Source organism: Dasypus novemcinctus, chromosome 4, assembly GCF_030445035.2.
Source record: "Dasypus novemcinctus isolate mDasNov1 chromosome 4, mDasNov1.1.hap2, whole genome shotgun sequence".
NCBI classification, from domain to species: Eukaryota; Metazoa; Chordata; class Mammalia; order Cingulata; family Dasypodidae; genus Dasypus; species Dasypus novemcinctus.
This window is the reverse complement of record NC_080676.1, coordinates 114,803,466-114,822,187: the sequence shown is the minus strand read 5'-3', so window position 1 is coordinate 114,822,187 and position 18,722 is coordinate 114,803,466.

Here is an 18,722-nt window from a genome sequence, read left to right as displayed (position 1 = left end):
AACTCTAACGTAAAGATAGATTCTCCAGAGGCTTGTTTTCCAGAAGTTCATGGAGATCCTTTGTAGAGCCATTCTGGCCCTAGTCTAAAAACTCACTATCTGGATAGGATCAGAATTTTCTAAACCATTAGTTTCTGGTTCCTCTGCTTACAAGTTCAGTTTTCAGCTTTTCCCTTTTCTTTCATATTTCACTATAATTTGCAAGGAAAAACCAGGTTTCACTTCCCACACTTAGGTTGCGAATTTCCTCAGCTAAGTATTCAAGTTCATCATTTTCAAGTATTGTCTTCCATCTGTCACTGGAACTCAATTTTACCAAGTTCTCTTTTACTTTAAAACAAAGATTGCCTTCCTTCAGTTTCCAATAACTCATTTATCATTTCCTCCTTAATGCATCACTGAAACTACCTTTAAATTCCATATTTCTACCAACATTTTGTTCAGGATGAATCATGTATTCTTTAAAACACTATAAACTTTTCTATAGCTCTTACTCATTTTTGAACCCTCTCAATTCTTCCAACCTCTACCCTTACCCAATTCCAAAGCTTCCACATGTGTGGTTTTTGCAATAGTAGCACTTCACTCTTTGTACTAAAATCTGTTTCAGTTTCCTTGGCTATTTAGGGAAATGACATGTAATTGGTTGGCTTAAGCAATAGGGCTTTATTAGATCATGTTTTTGAAACTAAGAGAAAGTCCAGACAAGACATCATCAAGGCAATGCCTTGATTCCAAGAACTGCCATTCTGGGACTGGCTGCCCATGATCCTGGGTCTAGGGGTTCTCTGTCACATGGTAATGTACATGGTGGTCACCCTGGGATCTCCTTTCTCACCCAGGATCTGTTGACCTTCAGCTTCAGACTTTTCATGGCCTTCTCTCCCCTCTGTCTAAATTTTATTCTGCTTATAAAGGACTCTAGTAATAAGATTGAAACCCATCTTAACTGAGGTAGACCAAACCTTAAATGAAATTACTACATCAAAAAGACCTAGTACAATGGGTTCACACTAATAGGAATGGATTACATTTAAGAACATGTTTTTCTGGGGTATGTATGTCCAAGCTGTCACAGTAGATATTTTTATTTCAAAGCCCAAAGTATATTCTCAGGGGTATAAGACTTTAGAAGTGCTTAATAAGGTAAACTTAGAGGACTTTGAAGTTGAAATCTCTGCTGCAGTTAAATTACATCTAAAATTATACTGGTGTTTGTTTTCTTCTCTCAAAACACTTCTTATAGTCTTCTTTCAACAATACACGGTGGAAATAGAGAGTATTTAAGGTTAAAATAGCTTCATAAGAAGTGAGAAAATGAATAAAACTTTATACCAACAGTTTACATTTAAATCTCATAGTAAACCTGGGTATGGACATTTAAAAAATAATACTGATGTAGAAGCATGTAGTCATATAGTTCCATACACCTGGTATATAGCTGTGTCAAGATTCAAGGCTAGATATGTATAAACCAAAATATTTTACTCTTTTTTCAATAACATAAGTATTCAAGGGAATATAAAATATACAATATCTCATTACTTTACAAGACAGGTAAGAACATAAAAGCCCTAAGAAAGGAGGGACTTTTAGAAATACTTAGATAATGGACTTATGGTCCTGGACCAAGATAGAGTAGATATTTGCCTTCCTATTTCTCCCACTAACTACTGCTAAAATCCTGGATATTATGTATGAAACAAACATTAGAAAGCTCTGAAGGTGGAGAGTAGAAAGGAGACTAAGGAACTCAGGCACAAGGAAATATATGACAGTGATTTTCCTGGTTTCCTGCCCTCCCGCCCTTATATAACAGACATGGTGTTAGAGAAGCTATAAACTGTAAACATCAACCAGTAGAACAAAAAAAAAAAAAATGTATTTTAAAAGAGTACTTTCTCTAGTCAAAGAACCAGTAAATTAAAGAAAGTCAGCAAATCAGGATAAAAATATTTTATATAATAGCTGCTCTACTCTAGCCAAACACCTTAGATAGAACAGTGGCTCTACCACCATCTCCATTAACAAAAGCCAAATGGGGAGTCTAGACTTACATTCTTGCCAACTTTAATGAGAAATCCTCTTCCCCCACATAGGGTTGGAGTCAGAAGAGGTCTAGTGGGAGTCTAGGAAGTCCATCAATACATAACATATCTTTTCTTGAGAAAAGACAATCAACAGACACCAACACTGAGATGATACCAATGTTGGAATTTTCTTACAAGATTTCAAAAAGTTATCATAAAATTATTCTGCAACCAATTATGAAGATGCTTGACAAAATGAAAAAATGCAAATCATCTCAACAAAGTAATGCAAGATATAAAGAAGAACTTAAATCTTAGAGCTGGAAAAAATAACTGAAATTAAAAAGAAGGTATATGCACAACAGCAAAATGTAAAAGACAGAGGGAAGAATCAGTAAACCTAATGATTGATAGAAATTACCAGTTCTGGAAACAGAAGAGAAAAAGACTGAAAAAATTTAATAGTGTCTAGGACTGAAAAAGCTCCCAAGACTGGCACACACACACATATACAGAAACCTACAGATTCAAGAAGCTGAGTAAACCCCAAACAGGATAAATCCAAAGATATTCATGAATGACCTATCCAAATCAAACTTCATGAAATTAAGGACCAGAAAAAATTTGAAAACAGCAAGCAAGAAACTATACCTTATTACAGGGGAAAAATAGTTCTAATTACAGTGCCCATCTCATCAGAAACCATAGAGTTCAGAAGATGGCAGAATAGGGAGCCACAGGCTGCACTCATTCCAGAAGCAGCAGAAAGACAAGCTGGCTTGCCGGGCATAGGAACATTGTGGAGATGTGGGAATATTAGAATGGGTGGCATGCAAGGGGGTACCCAGCCAAGCACCTAAGAAGTTACGTGCTGTAGGGTAATCAGCACAGGCAGCTGGTAAAAGGGTGCCCAACTGGGCACTGGAGTAATAGTGGGCAGTGAGGTGATCAGCATGGGTGGGCAACCAGTGTAAAAGGACCTAGCTAAACACCAGGGCCTGAGAGAGAGGCACATTTTTCTTTCTTTCTTCCTTTTCTTTTCTCTTACTTTTTGTTCTTTTCTTTGTTTCTCTCTTATTACCTTCTTCCTTTACTTATGTTTCTTTTCTTTTTCCTCTTTATTTTTTTTTATTTTTTTAGTTAAAAACAGACTATTCTAAAGACTTAGAATAAGTAGGACCAGTGTCAAAGAACAGCCCTAACACAAAAACAGATAAAAATAAAACCCTAGACAAGAGAAAAAATGACAAGCAGTGTAAACCCATCAATATAAATAGATGCCTAGACATCAGCAAAAAAAAATTACAAGCCTTACTAATACACAGGAAGATATATCCCAGTCAAACAAACTAAAATCTCAAAGGAGAATTAGGAAAAACTAATCAAAGATGTCCACACAAATCTCCTAAATCAATTTAAGGAAATGAAGGAATAGATAAAGGATATAAAGAAGAGACTGGTGAATGTATAGAAGAAATTATAAACGTGCATAAAAATAGCAAATCTTATGGTAATGAAAGGCACAAAGAAAAAAACTAAAAATACACTAGAATCACACAGACTTGAACATGCAGAGAAAGAGTTAGTGAATTACAAGGTAAGACATCTGAAATTGCACAAACAGAACAGATAGGGAGAAAAAACAAGGAAAAACATTGAGCAGGTACTCAGAGAATTTAATGACAGAATGAAACATATAAACATACACATTATGGGTGTCCCAGAAGAAGAAGAGAAGAAAACAGGGGTAGAAGGAGTGTTTAAGGAAATATGGCTGAAAAATTTCCAACTCTTATGAGGGACATGGATGTACATGCCCAGGAAGTGCAACATACTCCAAACAGAATAAATCCTAACAGATCTACTCTGAGACAAAAATTAGATTGTCAAACAACAAAGACAGATAGAGAGAGAATCCTAGAAGTAGATAGAGAAAAGAGATCCACCACATATAAGGAATACTCAATAAGATTAAGTGCTGATTTATCATCTGAAACTATGACAAGAAGGCAGTGGTGTGACATAGTTAAGACTCTAAAAGAGAAAAACTGCCTGCCAAGAATTCTGTATTCAGCAAAATTGCCCTTCAAAAAATGAGAGAGAACCATGGACCAAATAAGAGTTATTATTGTTGTAACAGAAGAACTTGCAACATTGATATAAAGATAGCGGCTACCATACATTCTGAGATGAGGGGGAAGGAAGAATAGATGGAACATAGGGCATTTTTAGGGCATTGGAATTGTTCTCCAAGATTTTGGAATGACTTATACATTTTGTCAAAACTTATAAAATTGTACAGTGCAAAGTATAAGTCATAATATAAACTATTGACCATGTTTAGTAGCAATGCTTTAATATTTGTTAATCAATTATAACAGATGTAAGATGTTGTTAGTAGTGGAAAATGTGAAAGGGCGAGGGGGGAATTCCCTATATATTCTGTGTAAATTTTCTGTAATCTAACTTCTTTAAAGATAAAGTTAAAAATAAGGAAGAGATCAAAATATTCACAGACAAACAGAAATTGAGAGAATTTGTCAACAAGTCTTGCCCTTCAAGAAATACTAAATGATAAATACTTGCAGATGAAAGGAAAATATGAGAGAGAGAGGTTTTGAGGAGAGTATAGAAATAAAGATTATTAGTAAGGGTAACTAAAAGAGCAAAAAAAGGAATAAAAAATAAGATATGATTTATATAAGCCTAAAAGTAAAATGTTTTAAATAATTACTGCCTTTACAGTAATGGTATTGAATGTCAATAGATTAAAGTCCTCAATCAAAAAATACCTGCAAATCAAATACAACACATTAAATGAGTGACACACCATAGTTAAGTGGGTTTTATCCCAGGTTTGCAAGGATGGTTCAACATAAGAAAATCAATTAATGTAATATACCACACCGAAAAATCACATGAGCAACTCTATCAATGCAGAAAAAGCATTCAACAAAATGCAGCATTCTTGATAAAAATACTCTGAAAGAGAGGACTATAAGAAAACTTCCTCAACATGATAAAGGGCATATATGAAAAACCCACAACTAATATCATGCTCAATGTGAAAGGATAAAACTTTCGCACTAAGATCCAGAAAATGACAAGGATGTCTAGTGTCACCACTCTTATTCAATATTGTATTAGAAATTCTTGCTAGAGCAGTTAGAAAAGAAAAATAAATAAAAGGCATCCAAATTGGAAAGGAAGAAGTCAAAATTTCACTATTTGCCAAACACATGATCCTATACAAAGAAAGCCCTGAAAAATATACAATGAAGTCACTAGAGCCAAAAATGAATTCTGCAATGTGGGAGGATATAGATCAACATGCAAAAATCAGTAGTGCTTCTATACATGAAGAATGAGCAATCTGAGAAGGATATTATGAAAAAAATCCATTTGTAATAGCAACTAAAAGAAACAAAATCTAGGAAAAAATTTAATTAAGGATGTAAAAGACTTGTACACAAAAAACTACACAACAAGGCTAAAAGAAATCAAAGACCTAAATAAATGGAAGGATATTTTATGATCATGGATTGGAAAACTAAATATCATTAAAATGTCAATTATACCCAAATTAATTTACAAATCCAGTGCAAACCCAATAAAATTTCCAACAGCCTTTTTTGCAGAAATTGAAATGCCAACTATGGAATTTATTTGGAAGGGTAATGGGCCCTGAGTATCCAAAAACATCTGGAAAAAGAAGAATGAATTTGGAAGACTCACACTACCTGATGTTAAAACATATTACAAAGCTACAGTGATCAAAACATCATGGTGTTGGTACATGGATAAAAATATTTACAAATGGACCTGAGTTGAGAGTTCAGAAATAGACCCATATCTACAGCCAACTGATATTTGACAAGGCCATCAAGCCCACTCAACTGGGACAGAATAGTCTCTTCAGCATATGGTGCTTGGAGAACTGAATATCCACATCCAAAAGAATGAAAGAGAATTCCTATCTCACACCCTATGAAAAGTTAACTCAAGATTGATCTAAGATCTAAATATAAGCACCAATACCATAAAATTCCTAGAAGGTAATGCAGGGAGCAGCTAGGGGGTCATGTGTTAGGCAATGGTTTCATGAACTTTATACTAACAAGCAAGCAACAAAGAAAATTAGATAAATGGGATATCCTCAAAATTAAAAACTTTTGTGCATCAAAGGTGTTTGTCAAGAATATGAAAATGCATCCTACTCAAGGGAGAAAATATTTGGAATCACATATCCAATAAGGGTCTAATATCCAACATAGATAAAGAAATCCTACAACACAATAATAAGAAGGCAAGCAATCCAATTTAAAAATGGCATGACTTGAACAGACACTTTTCCAAAAACTCAAATGGCTATGAAGCACATGAAAAGAGGCTTAACACCACTAGCTATTAGGGAAATGCAAATAAAAACAACAATAAGATAACATTTCACACTTACTATTATGGCTGCTATTGAAAAAAAAACAAAACAGAAAGCTACCAGTGCTGGAGAGGATGTGGAGAATAGGAACACTCATTCACTGCTGGTGGGAATATAGAATGATACAGCCACTCTTGAGGCAGTGTGCCCATTCCTTAGGAAACTGAGTATTGAATTGCCATATGATCCAACAACCTCACTACTAGACATATACCCAAAAGAAATGAAGGCAGGGATATGAACAGATATATGCTCACCAATGTTCATAGCAGTATTATTTTTTAGGCAATACTGGGGATTGAGCCCAGGACCTCATACATGGGAAGCAGGTGCTCAACCACTGAACTACATCAGTTCCCCAGTGAGAGATGGTTTTTCTGTTGATTTGTTTGCTTTTAGGAGTTACTGGGGATTGAACCCAGCATCTCATATGCAGGAAGAAGGCAATCAATCATTTGAGTTACACCCACTCCCCAGCAATATTCACAATTGCCAAAAAATGGAAGAATCCCCAGTATCCATCAACAGATGGGATAAACAAAATGTGGTATATATCAATACATGTGATGGGATATTATTCAGCTTTATGAAGTAATAAAGTACTGATACATGTGACAACATGCATGAACTTCAAGGACCTTATGTTGACTAAAATAAGTCAGACAGAAAAGGACAAATGTTACATGATTTCACTGATATGAGCTAAGTATAGTGAGCAGACCTATGGATGTAGAGTCACCAGGAGGTAGAATGGGAATCGATAATGGTAAACTGATGATTAATCTGTGCAAATTTATACTTAGATTGATTGTAATGGTTTGGAAATGGACAAAGATGAGGTGAAGCAATGATATGAGTGTGATTAACAAGATTGAAATGTGTGAGTGAATGTGGTTGACAGGGGAAGCTTTGGGTCATGTTGCTACAAGTAAAACTTGAGGATAAGACAGGGAACTGTATAGTACAGTAAACTCTGGGATAGCTGAGGACTGTGGTTAATAATACAAATTTAAGAAAATTCTTTCAGAAGCTATAAAGTGTATCACTAGTAAGTGTGTTGATAGTGGAGTGGAATATGGGAAGAAATGCACCTAACGCCTACTTCTATGAGCTTTAAATGTATTTTTGTTGTCATAGGTATGTTTTCTGAATAGATAGAGGCCCACACAGTAGGTAACAAAATATTAAACTTCCCTCCTGGGGAAGTCTTGCTGCTTTCTCAAATAAGATGGTAAGAGAAAACAAAACAAAACAAAAAAAACTCTGAAATAAATAAGCCTTGCCTAATATATATTAAAAAAAAACAAAAACAGGCCAATAAGCCAAGCCCTCAATCTTTGTGGCCTGGTTTAATTTTTTTCCATACTGTGCTTTTTCCAACAGATTTTCAGGACTTTTGTATTCTTCTCATAGCTGTCAAAACTCCAACATTTTCTAAATTTTAAGAACCTTAATCAAAATTTCAGTTGAAGATTTTTTGATGCTCACCTCTTGCAGCTGATCTCAAAGTTTCCTGGCTTTTCCTTTCCCCTCTCACCACTTTGGTGACCTGTGTAGTGATTTGGTGAGAGAAATTACTGCTGCCCCACTGTCCCATCTTCTGCATCACATATGAGCTTTGAGTTACCATTGCAATAGAAGTGCTTTATGCTGGTGAAAAAGGAACATACACCTTATTCCTGTAGCAATGAAACTAAATCTAATTATAATTAATGTCCAATAATTAACTCCTGAACACTTCTGTTTTACTCAAATGTGGCCTCTGTCTAAGCCAAACTTTGCAAATAAACTCACTATCTTCTTCCCAACATGGGACATAACTCCCAGGGACAAACCTCCCCAGCACTGAAGGATAATTACCAAGCATTAATCAGTGATGCATTTGGAAAAAATACCTTGAAAAAAAGGAGAAAATAATAAATTTTTAAAAGTTTTATGGCTAAGAGATTTCAAAGTGAGTTGGGAGGTCATTCTGGAGTTTCCTTTTATGCAGGTCTCAGGCATATTTCACAAACTGCCACAGCAAACAAAACCTCAAACAAAAGTGCTTCCAAGGACTCTAGGGATATCTGGACACTACAGGCCAGCCACACAATCTCAAGAAATCAACACCCTCTAGGCCAGCCTTATTTGGGAATATATGAAAGCCTAATTCCCCTATATAACATAGTTAAACTCAATTATAATCCCCTCAATCATGCTTCTTCTACGCCTTTGATTTCAACCTGTAATTTTCAATGTATCTGTAAAATATATTTTTTCAAAGATTTGAATCTTCTGATCATTCATAAGCCAATTGAGTCCTGAAACCCAGTGGAGTAGTGGCCATCTCCTACTTTCCAGTTCTTCAGGCTTGCCCTGGACAACTAACAAAATTAAGATAATAGAAAAATCCCATCCCTAAAAGAAGGGGCATCTTCAACTGCAAACAAAATCATTCCTTTCTTCTGCCCCATGTATCGAACTCCCCACTCAGCATGAAACAATCAGAATTGACATTATCCCAAATAACTGAAGATTGAAGAATGAACTAAAATAAATACATGAATGTAACCATGGTCAAAAGGAACTTTATTGTTATGGTAAGAGTAACTTGTAACATTTATGTAAAAATATTTTAAAAATTAAAACAAAATTGAAACCATGGAAGTCAGAAGTACCACATTTTTCAAATGATGATATAAAAGAATTGTCAACCCAAATTCCTATATTGTATGAAAACATCTTGTAGGGATTGGAGAGGAAATTAAGACAGTATAAGATGAAAGAAAAGTAAGATAATTTGTCACCAACTGACCAACTCTAGAAGAATGGCTTAAGGAAAAATTTAAATTAGAAAAAACATAAATGATGAAAAAAGCAATCTTGGAATATTAAGAATAAAGAAAAAAGAAAGATTAGACACGTGAATAAATACAATAGAATTTCTTGAGTTTAGAAACTTGAGTTTTCTAAATTATGTTCGATGATGGTAGAATGTTATAACATTTTACTGGTGTGATATAAATGTAAATGCAAAATTATGCAATTTCTAGATGATTACATAGGAGAAAATCTTGGTGACCTTGTGTTTGCTGATTACTTTCTTAGATACAATAACAAAGGAAGAATCGGTGAATGAAAATTATATTGGACTTCACAATTATATTGGAAACACTTCTTCTCTGCAAAGGACACTTAAAATAATGAAAGGACAAGCCAAACACATAGAGAAAATATTTACAAAGCTTATATCTGATAGAGGATATGTATCTAAAACATACAATAATTCTTAAAATTCAAGGAATTTGTGTTCCTGAGTGTGATGGAATTGGACTCAGATGTGACCTTTCTACACATGCTTCTTCTGTCACTTTTACTGAACCTGTGGTTGACACTGGGATTGGTATATACTCAGGAGACTTGAATCTCTGGACTACCCATATGCCAACTGGACCCTGAGCCTCAGCAGAGTTGCAACTCCTACTCTCCGGTTCATTGGACTTTCCCAGGTCAGCTATCAGGTAGGTGAAGATGATCAATCACCGTGCCAGGGAACCAAGAATGCCTACAACTGCAAGCAGGAGAATCACATCTGTCAACCATGTGGGATCTAAGCCCCCTCTCGATATAGAGGTGGAGTGGACATCACCATCCCAGGTTCAACAGGAAAGAGGAATAAAGTATAGATTAGGGTGGACCTAGTGATATTCTACTATAGAACTAATGTGACTAGTAATGGAAGAAATTATATCATTGATGTGCAGAAAGTGGCCACAATAGTTGCTGAGGGCAGGGAGAGGGAAGAAGAGGTGTGATGTGGGGGCATTTTTGGGACTTGGAGTTGTCCTAAATGATATTGCAGAGACAGATGCTGGACGTTATATATCCTGCCACAACCCACTGAATATACTGGGGAAGACTATAAACTACAATGCACACTATTATCCATGCAGTGCAGCAGTGCTCCAAAATGTATTCACCAAATGCAATGAATGTACCACAATGAGGAAAGAGGTTGTTGATGTGGTAGGAGTGGGATGGGGTGGGGTGTGGTGTATATGGGAACCTCTTATAATTTTTAATGTAACTTTTTTTATAATCTATGTATCTTCAAAAAATACAATTAAAAATTTAATTTTAAAAAATTAATTAAATGACAAAATTAAATATGGGCAAAAGAGCCGAACAGACACCTCACTGAAGAATTTCTTTTGATGGCAAATAGCATATGAAAAGATGCTCAATATCACATCTCGTTAGGGAACCGCAAATTAAAACTAAAATGAATTACTACTAAGCAGCTATTAGAATGGCTAAAATCCAAAACAAAACACTAAATGCTGGTGTGGATAAGTAACAAGAACTTCTTCTCATTGCTTATGGTAATTTAAAATGGCACAGCCACTTTGGAAGACAGTTCAGCAGTTTCTTACAAATCTGAGTATAGGATTACCACAAGAATCAGCAATTGCACTCCTAGATATTGATCTAAAAGAAAGGAACATTAATGTCTACATAAAAATACGCACTATTATGTTTGTAGCAGCTTTATTCATAATAGCTTAATATCGTAATCGACTAGATTGCCTTTCAATAGGTGAGTGTAAAAACAAACTGTGGTACAACCATACAATGGAATATTATTGAGTCACAAGAAGAAATAGGCCATCAAGCCATGAAAAGACATGGAAGATCCTTTAATGCATATTGCTTAGTAATAGAGGCCAGTCTGAAAAGGCTATACTCTATGATTCCAGCTATAGAACAGTCTATACAGTCTATATAAGACAAAACTATAGAGAGAGTAAAAAGTTTTGTGATTGCCATGGGTTGGGGCCAGTGGGGGTGAGGGAGAGGGAGATAGAGAGGAGATAAAAAGGTGGAGCATTTGTAGGGCATTAAAACTATTCTGTATGATTCCATAATGGTGGATGCATGACACTATGAATGTCAAAACTCACAATTGCTCAACACAGAATGAACCCTAATCTAAACTATAGCCTTCAGTTGCTAATAATACATCAGTATGGGTTCATCAATTGCAATAAATGTACCACACTAATGAAAAATGTTAGTAATATGAGAAACCATGTATTGGGAGGTATATATGCAAAGTGTACTTTCTGCACAATTTTTATCTGCACTTAAAACTGCTCTAAAAATAAAGGTTATTATATCATAAAAATAACAACTGATGGCAAAACTTTCTGTGAACTCTTTTTTTCTAGGATTTGTCACAACATGAACACATTTACCATTTTGTTTTCTGGTAGTGGGTCACAGGAACTACAAACCAACTTCCATACAATATTTTATTTTATATATATATAAGAGCAAACTTAAATCTGTTTTTTTTTTCAGAGTTTTAAAATTGTGCTTAGAAGAAAACAAAATTTATCTTCAATTAAGTCTTCTGTTGAGATAATTTGAATGAAAGTGAAAGTGCAATTGTTACTTCTCAAGGTGGTTTCCATTTTTCACTTTAGTCAATGAATCTGGAAATAATACTTCTAGTTTTACCCCGTTTTTCTTCTCCCTCCATTCCTCTTGATAATCTACCATAGTTATCTGTAGAAGAAAGACATAATAATCAATGTTATTTTGAATGACAGCTTATCCAAATAGGTTGTCTCAACTATTTCCTCCTTTCCCATGAGGCATGCAGATCCAAGTTTGCTCATAACCCGATATTTGCATTCAATGTACAACATTCTTTAATGTGTAATTTTCCTCAGCATAATTCTTTCTATATAGTTTTCACATTTGTTGGAAAATACATTCTTAAGATCTTAAGAGTAGAGATTTCACTTTATCTAATTCTATTATTAACCATAGAAATTAGCTTTGTATCTGACAAATAGAGAGTAACTAACACTTATTTATAAAAAAGATCAAATATTCAAATATTCACAGTCTTTCTGAGCTCATTTGACATCCTTTGCCAAATGAAATTATAATTCTCTTAAAAAGTTTTTTAAAAAATTCATTATTGAGTTAATATGAATGTCTTTGGTCACATTCTTTTACTTTTCATTGATCATGGTATTATGATATATATAATATGAAATTAATGTTTTAATTCTCTGAACTTTGTAAACCAACAGGATTTATAACATGCCAATTGTAATTATTTTAGGGAACAGAATGGATGATATTCTAAGTACATATGTAACTTGGAACTTTGTTCCAAAAGTTGAAAAATATGTTCATCATCTAAACACTCATATCATTTTTCATTTTGCTTAATTTTCCATTTTTAATTTTTGATTCACAATATGATAACATTTTACTTATGTAAGCCATCTTCTTACCAATTCAACCTCTTAAGGTCTCCATGCAGAAAGATCCATAAGATGGAGCACACAATTATTTCTCCAAATATATCAGACTTTTTAGAAAAAACTTACTTGTAGACTTTTAAATAAGTTTTTTAAACTTAATCTTAAATAATGTGTGGGAGGAGGGGCACCCGGCTTGCCTCAGTGGCAAACAGTGCGGCAAGAGGTGACGCCGCCTCTGGCCACTGGGCCTAGACAAGGTGACCACGCCTGACTAGGCCTTTGCTGCTAACGGCTAGCCGGCACCGCCCTCCCCCTTCCTATCTCCCGCCTAGCCCAGCTCTCACTTCCCCTCCCCCCTTCCTTAAACCTAATCTCTTAGTACGCTGTTTGCCCAGCAACAGCTTACAACCACCTATCAGCTTAGTAACAGTGTCAGCCTATCAAGAGTTAGCACATACTCTACTGGTCAATCACTAGCCCAATGTCAGAACATTGCCTTATATGGAAACAGCATTTGCCCTAGCCAATCAGAACCCGCCACACCACTCCCCAATCCTATGAATCTGCATCCCCTTCCGCAATAAACCAGACTTGTGCCATCAGCCTGTCTCCGCGACTCCTTCCTGGGCCGTGCGCCCTCCACGCCTTCGGAGCCCCCGAGGGAAGCCTCAGCGGCCGTAGGAGGCTTTCTTCCCCACGCCAGGGACCCCTCTCATCCCACAAAGGGACCCCACTCGTCCCGCAACAGGGACCCCACTCGTCCCATAACAGGAACCCCGTTTCGTCCCTCAATAATGTTTTTATTAACTTGGAAGGTTAACATTTTTACTGGGAAAAGATAGACAATCAAAAACTTTTTAAAGTCTTGATTGAGCCAGATGTGTAAATGCTTTTCCATGTGCTATTTAAGTATAGTGAGGGAGATGACATAGTCTCATTTTTAATTAGAGGGAAAAAAGCAAGGTTCAGAGAGTTTAAATAACTTGTTTAAAGGTTCCTCTTTATAAGTGGAAAGGGCAAGAAAAAGAAATCATGAAAACAAGAAGATATGGACCCTCTTTTCTTACAACCAAGGAAGATATGTAATTCCATTGTTAATCCCAAATAATAATGTGTTGACACCATCTTCTAAATGATGTGGACTTGAAAATAATACACTAAATATTTTTTAAAATTTTTTGCTGAATAGGTAAAACGTATCTAAGTTGTGAAGCAAATTCTAGAAAGCAAATGTTAGCTCAATTCACTCAAAAAGTAATTTAAAAATTAGAGAACATACATTTCCCTCAGGTTAGCATGATTTCATCTCTGCCTTTTTTTCTATTCTCATCATAATGATCAATCATGTATGCTCAACAACCTGCCAAAATGTGCTGGATTAACAAATCTGGAATGCTTTGCAGATCTTTCCCTGCAAAGCTCACTCATTTTAACAGGATAGAAAATTCAAATTGGTATTTGGAAGGAAGTAAAAGCAGAGAATAATTAAAATCATGTTACTTTGATATCCTTTATTGTTTTCTTTTTTTCTATTGGTTGAGAAAGTATTTGGTTATTTATGGCAAATGCTTTGTTCAACTGGAAATTTTCAGTATTCTATATGGAAACATATGTTACATTTTAACCAAAATGGGGGAAAAAAACATACACTTTTTATTATGTAAATCCAATAATGACTCATAGCCTTCTGTCACAAACTACTCGGGTAAACTCATCTTTAGTTAGAAAAAAATAGACTTGTGCTCACTTGACATTTCCTCTGTCTGGTTAAACTCTTTCATGTTAATTCCATTCCTTTCATGTTAACAATTTTATTTTGCTTCTTTAAGGATTAGCAACTTTTGCCAACTAATGAAAGGATGACACTTAGAAAGTTCCAAAAAAAAACCAAAAATTTACTGGACATCCAAAATTAATAACAACAAAATATTTTTAATCAACTAGAGTATCTACTAAGATTAGGCATTTATTAAATTATTATAAATTAGGCTCCATTACCCTGTAAGTAACAAAGACTTAACCAAATATATACCCTAAAGCATAGTATATGTTCTTTTTAACAATAAGCTCAAACAATAAAACTTATTATTTCATATAACAGGAATTCTGGAGATGGTAGCTTCAGGTTAGCCACTTTAGCAACGCAATGCATTTTTCAAGGATCCAGGTGATCTTTCTCATACTCAGTTAACAGTTGTATTTTCTTTGAAGATAATAAAATGCCTACAGAAGCTCTAGTCATTATCATTTCACTCAGCAGTATCCAAAGGCACAAAAACTGGGAGAATCCCTGATAGCTCCTCTTTTTTAAAATTGAGAAAGCTTTTCAGGAAATGCTTTAGTAGTTGTCTCCTTACTTTTTATTTGCCAGGTTTGCACCACATGCCCACACCTGAAGCAATCACTGGTTATGAAAATAAATCTTTCATGAGGGGCTTAGACTTTGTTTCCTGGTCAAATGTATCCATATTCAAATTTGGCTTATAGTATCAAGAAATAAGGGAAAAGGTTGTAGGCAGGCAAACAATAGTTGCTTTGAAATGGCTTTGGATAAGTGAACAATTGTGTCAGCCAACATTTTTTGTTGCTACATTTTTTGAATGCTATCTCTCTAGTGTTTTTCTTACTTATTTGTGTGTAATATGCATTACCATTGTAAAAACAGAAATTTAGTGGGTCTGCTAATTTCACAAAGTACAATTCATTTCCCTCTTCTGAATCTTGCTCTCTTGTGTGATGTGATGGGGAAGATATAAAATATTACTCAGAACCATGATCTTATTATCATTTAGTTGATATGAGCATATATAGAATATCATTAGACACATGGCAATTAAGTAAAGGAGGAAGTGATAAATTGTGGGGACTTTTACATGAATAGAATACAAGGCAGTATAAAATAAGATGAAGTAATATGGTATAGGCAATATCCATAAAAGAAAGAAGATAAAAATGAAGGCTCAGACACAGTGGAAATCTTTGTATAAGATCTATTCATTGAGTCCAATTATGAGGTATTGAGAGATTCAAGTAGGATTAGAGCAGAAATGAGGCTTTTAGGAATGGGGAGGGAGCAGAATAAAGGGATTTATGACAACAAGGTTGAGCTTAGTGTCTGGAATCTGGTTGAAAAGTAGTAGAGAGATGGAGGGCATGTGGGTTCTAGGCAAAATGTTGGAGTTCAAGTTCAGTTTTTAAAAAGACTTTCCCTTTCGTATTGCTGTTTATGCACATCAGACAACAAGTTTTTTTGGAGAGGAAACTATGGGGAACATAAAAGAGTTCTCAATTTGTTTCTTATGACAGATTCACCATTATTATTTATTCGTTTTGGCTTCAGGAAAGCTAGTTAGCTCCTCTGAAATTTGTCATGACCTGTTAAATGGGAATAATAATTGCACCTATTGCTCTGAGTTCCGATAATGCAATGAGCAAAAGCATGTTAAAGCATTTGCATAAGTAATTCATACACGCCAGTTCCTTCTTTATTGTGACATGCAAATTCAATATGCTTATAATCTTACCAATAGCTCTGGGTAAGTGACTATTTCTTGGCAAATGGAATTCACAATGAATTTAAAATATTGAGACTCAAAGGAATTAACTGTTTCAGAAAATGCCTTTATAAAACCAGTGAAGAGAAGTCTTTCCAACAAGGTATCTCCTTTTGCGGTAGTGTGATTTTTAAGAGTGACACTTGCTCAATAGCTTCAGGGTTTATATTAAATTTTGATGTATCTGTCACTAAAATATGTGAACTAATTCCATTCCAGCAGCATTAGTATATAAATACTTTCTAAATTCACAATAACATGAAAATATTTAGAACTAAGATCTATTGAGTGTGTGAATATAGTCTTGATAAGGCCTCTGTACAGTATTCTCTGTTAATAGTACATTTAAATTTTAATTTCAGACTGGCTGAAAATAAAGAGCAGATGATCCTTTTTTCTTTCATTTAGAAAAATTTGTTAAGATCTAGATGTCTACTATAAGAGTTTAAAGTCTGAACTTAACCACATTGAATAGTCAGTCTTAGAAATAGTTGAATCAAGAGGGAGTCTTTGTATAGCTGCATAATGTTCATGTTAAGAAACAAGCAGTTCCATATGTTGTACAGCATTGTCTCCTTTTCAGACCTCACAGACTTATCTTTTACATGTCAGTGTTCAAGTGTAAAACTGAAAGTAAATTTAGGCCACCCAAATACTTTGCAAACTAAAGAGTTGTTTAAACTCAGTGAAACTGCATCCAAGATGACAGTCTTTCCACATTACTTCTAAGTTTATTTTATTGTGTGGCATTGCTTCAGTAGATAAAATTGTTATGTGGTAGTAATTTCAGGTTGCATATATAAAGTCAGGCTTTTTCCCTACAAATAGTGTGTTTCAATTATATTTACATGTTTTGAACTATTTAGTAAGTCCATTTTATGTATTCCTTGTTATTTAAATGTCTTCTCTGCAAAAATGCTAATCAAATCTTGAATGTCTATGGGATTTGTCCCAAAACAACTACAATACACCTTCTTTTTCAACTTTTCATTTGTTCCCCTTGCTGTAAAATAAATAAAGCAAAATGATTTTCAAGGTGGAAGCTGTGAGCATTTATTGTTTACAATAAAAGTGAAAGTTAGGCCCTATTCTAACAACAAAAATAGATAAATGCCTTATTAAGAGCAAAAAGGTCAAATTATTCTATTGTCCATTTCCTTAAATAGATATCTGTTAATGTATAGAACATACCTTGTTATTTCCAATCTCAAGGACTTTTATGTGTCTACTGTGGTGTATTTCAAATATGAACCAATTTTAAAATTTTTACTTTTTTATTCAATCTGTATTTATTGGAGATTTCATAAGTATCAGACACTGCTCTAAACCCTAGACATACTTTAGTTTCCAAATAATACATTCTTTTTTTTCATTGAGTGAGTGTACTACATAGTTTTGTAAACAAATAATCATCAATTAATTAATTAGACATCTATTGATTTGGGAAAAGAAAAAATTAAATTTAGGGAAACAAATTTATACACACATAAAATCTTTTTTTTTTAGCTCATTATTTATCACTACTTATAAAGTGTGAACTGCTAGGTAAAAGTTTTAAAGACCTTAGTTTGTAAAGGGTAAAGAGTAAAAACCTGTAGGAAATCAAAATAATTAGAGGACATGACTCTTAGACTTCTTGATAGAGAATGACCTGGCCCCAGCTTCAAATGTCATCTCTTCAAAATGTATGCCTTTTTCTCTTCATTTTGTCACTTTTAAAGCCCACCAAATAAAGTAGTTTATATGAGTAAATATCTTATTTTAAAATTAAAATATTCCAGAGATAATTACAAATCTCCCCAGGGTAAAAAAAGTTAATCAAAATTGTTTTCTTGTTATAACTTGAGGTCAGGGACACTGATAAATGGAACATGCTGATGGTGAGATGGAATAGGAATCAACTTTTAGAATACTGTGAATTTTGCCAGGGTAGGGCAGACCAGAGTTGTACTCGTTCAGGGTATTGGAATTTATGTGGTCTCATGAGAGATAATGGGAAGGACAGCGTTGAAAAGAGGAAAGGCTATCACAAGTGGAATCAAAACAAATTGACAAGAAAAGGAAGGGCCCTTTTTCCCTCCAAATTGTTTCTCCAGGGACTCAGGAATAATATACAAATAATGGGTTTTACTCTCAGCCAAAAATGGGTTAAAGCAGCTATTTGTGGGCTTGTTTGGGAAACACTAACACTTAAATCAGTTTATACACAAAAATATGTTCTTAGTCCCAAACAACTGACTCACAGATACACTGTTGGAATACTATCCATTCATAATTTGTGGTCTACTCATATAATTACATTCAGACAGAATTCTTCTGACTCATAAACAAATTAAACAAATAATTTCCTTCCCAAACATCTGTTAGTAAGAATCACAATCTTGTACACCAGCCACAAGATGCTTTATAGTAATGTGAGTGGTTCAATCTTAGCATA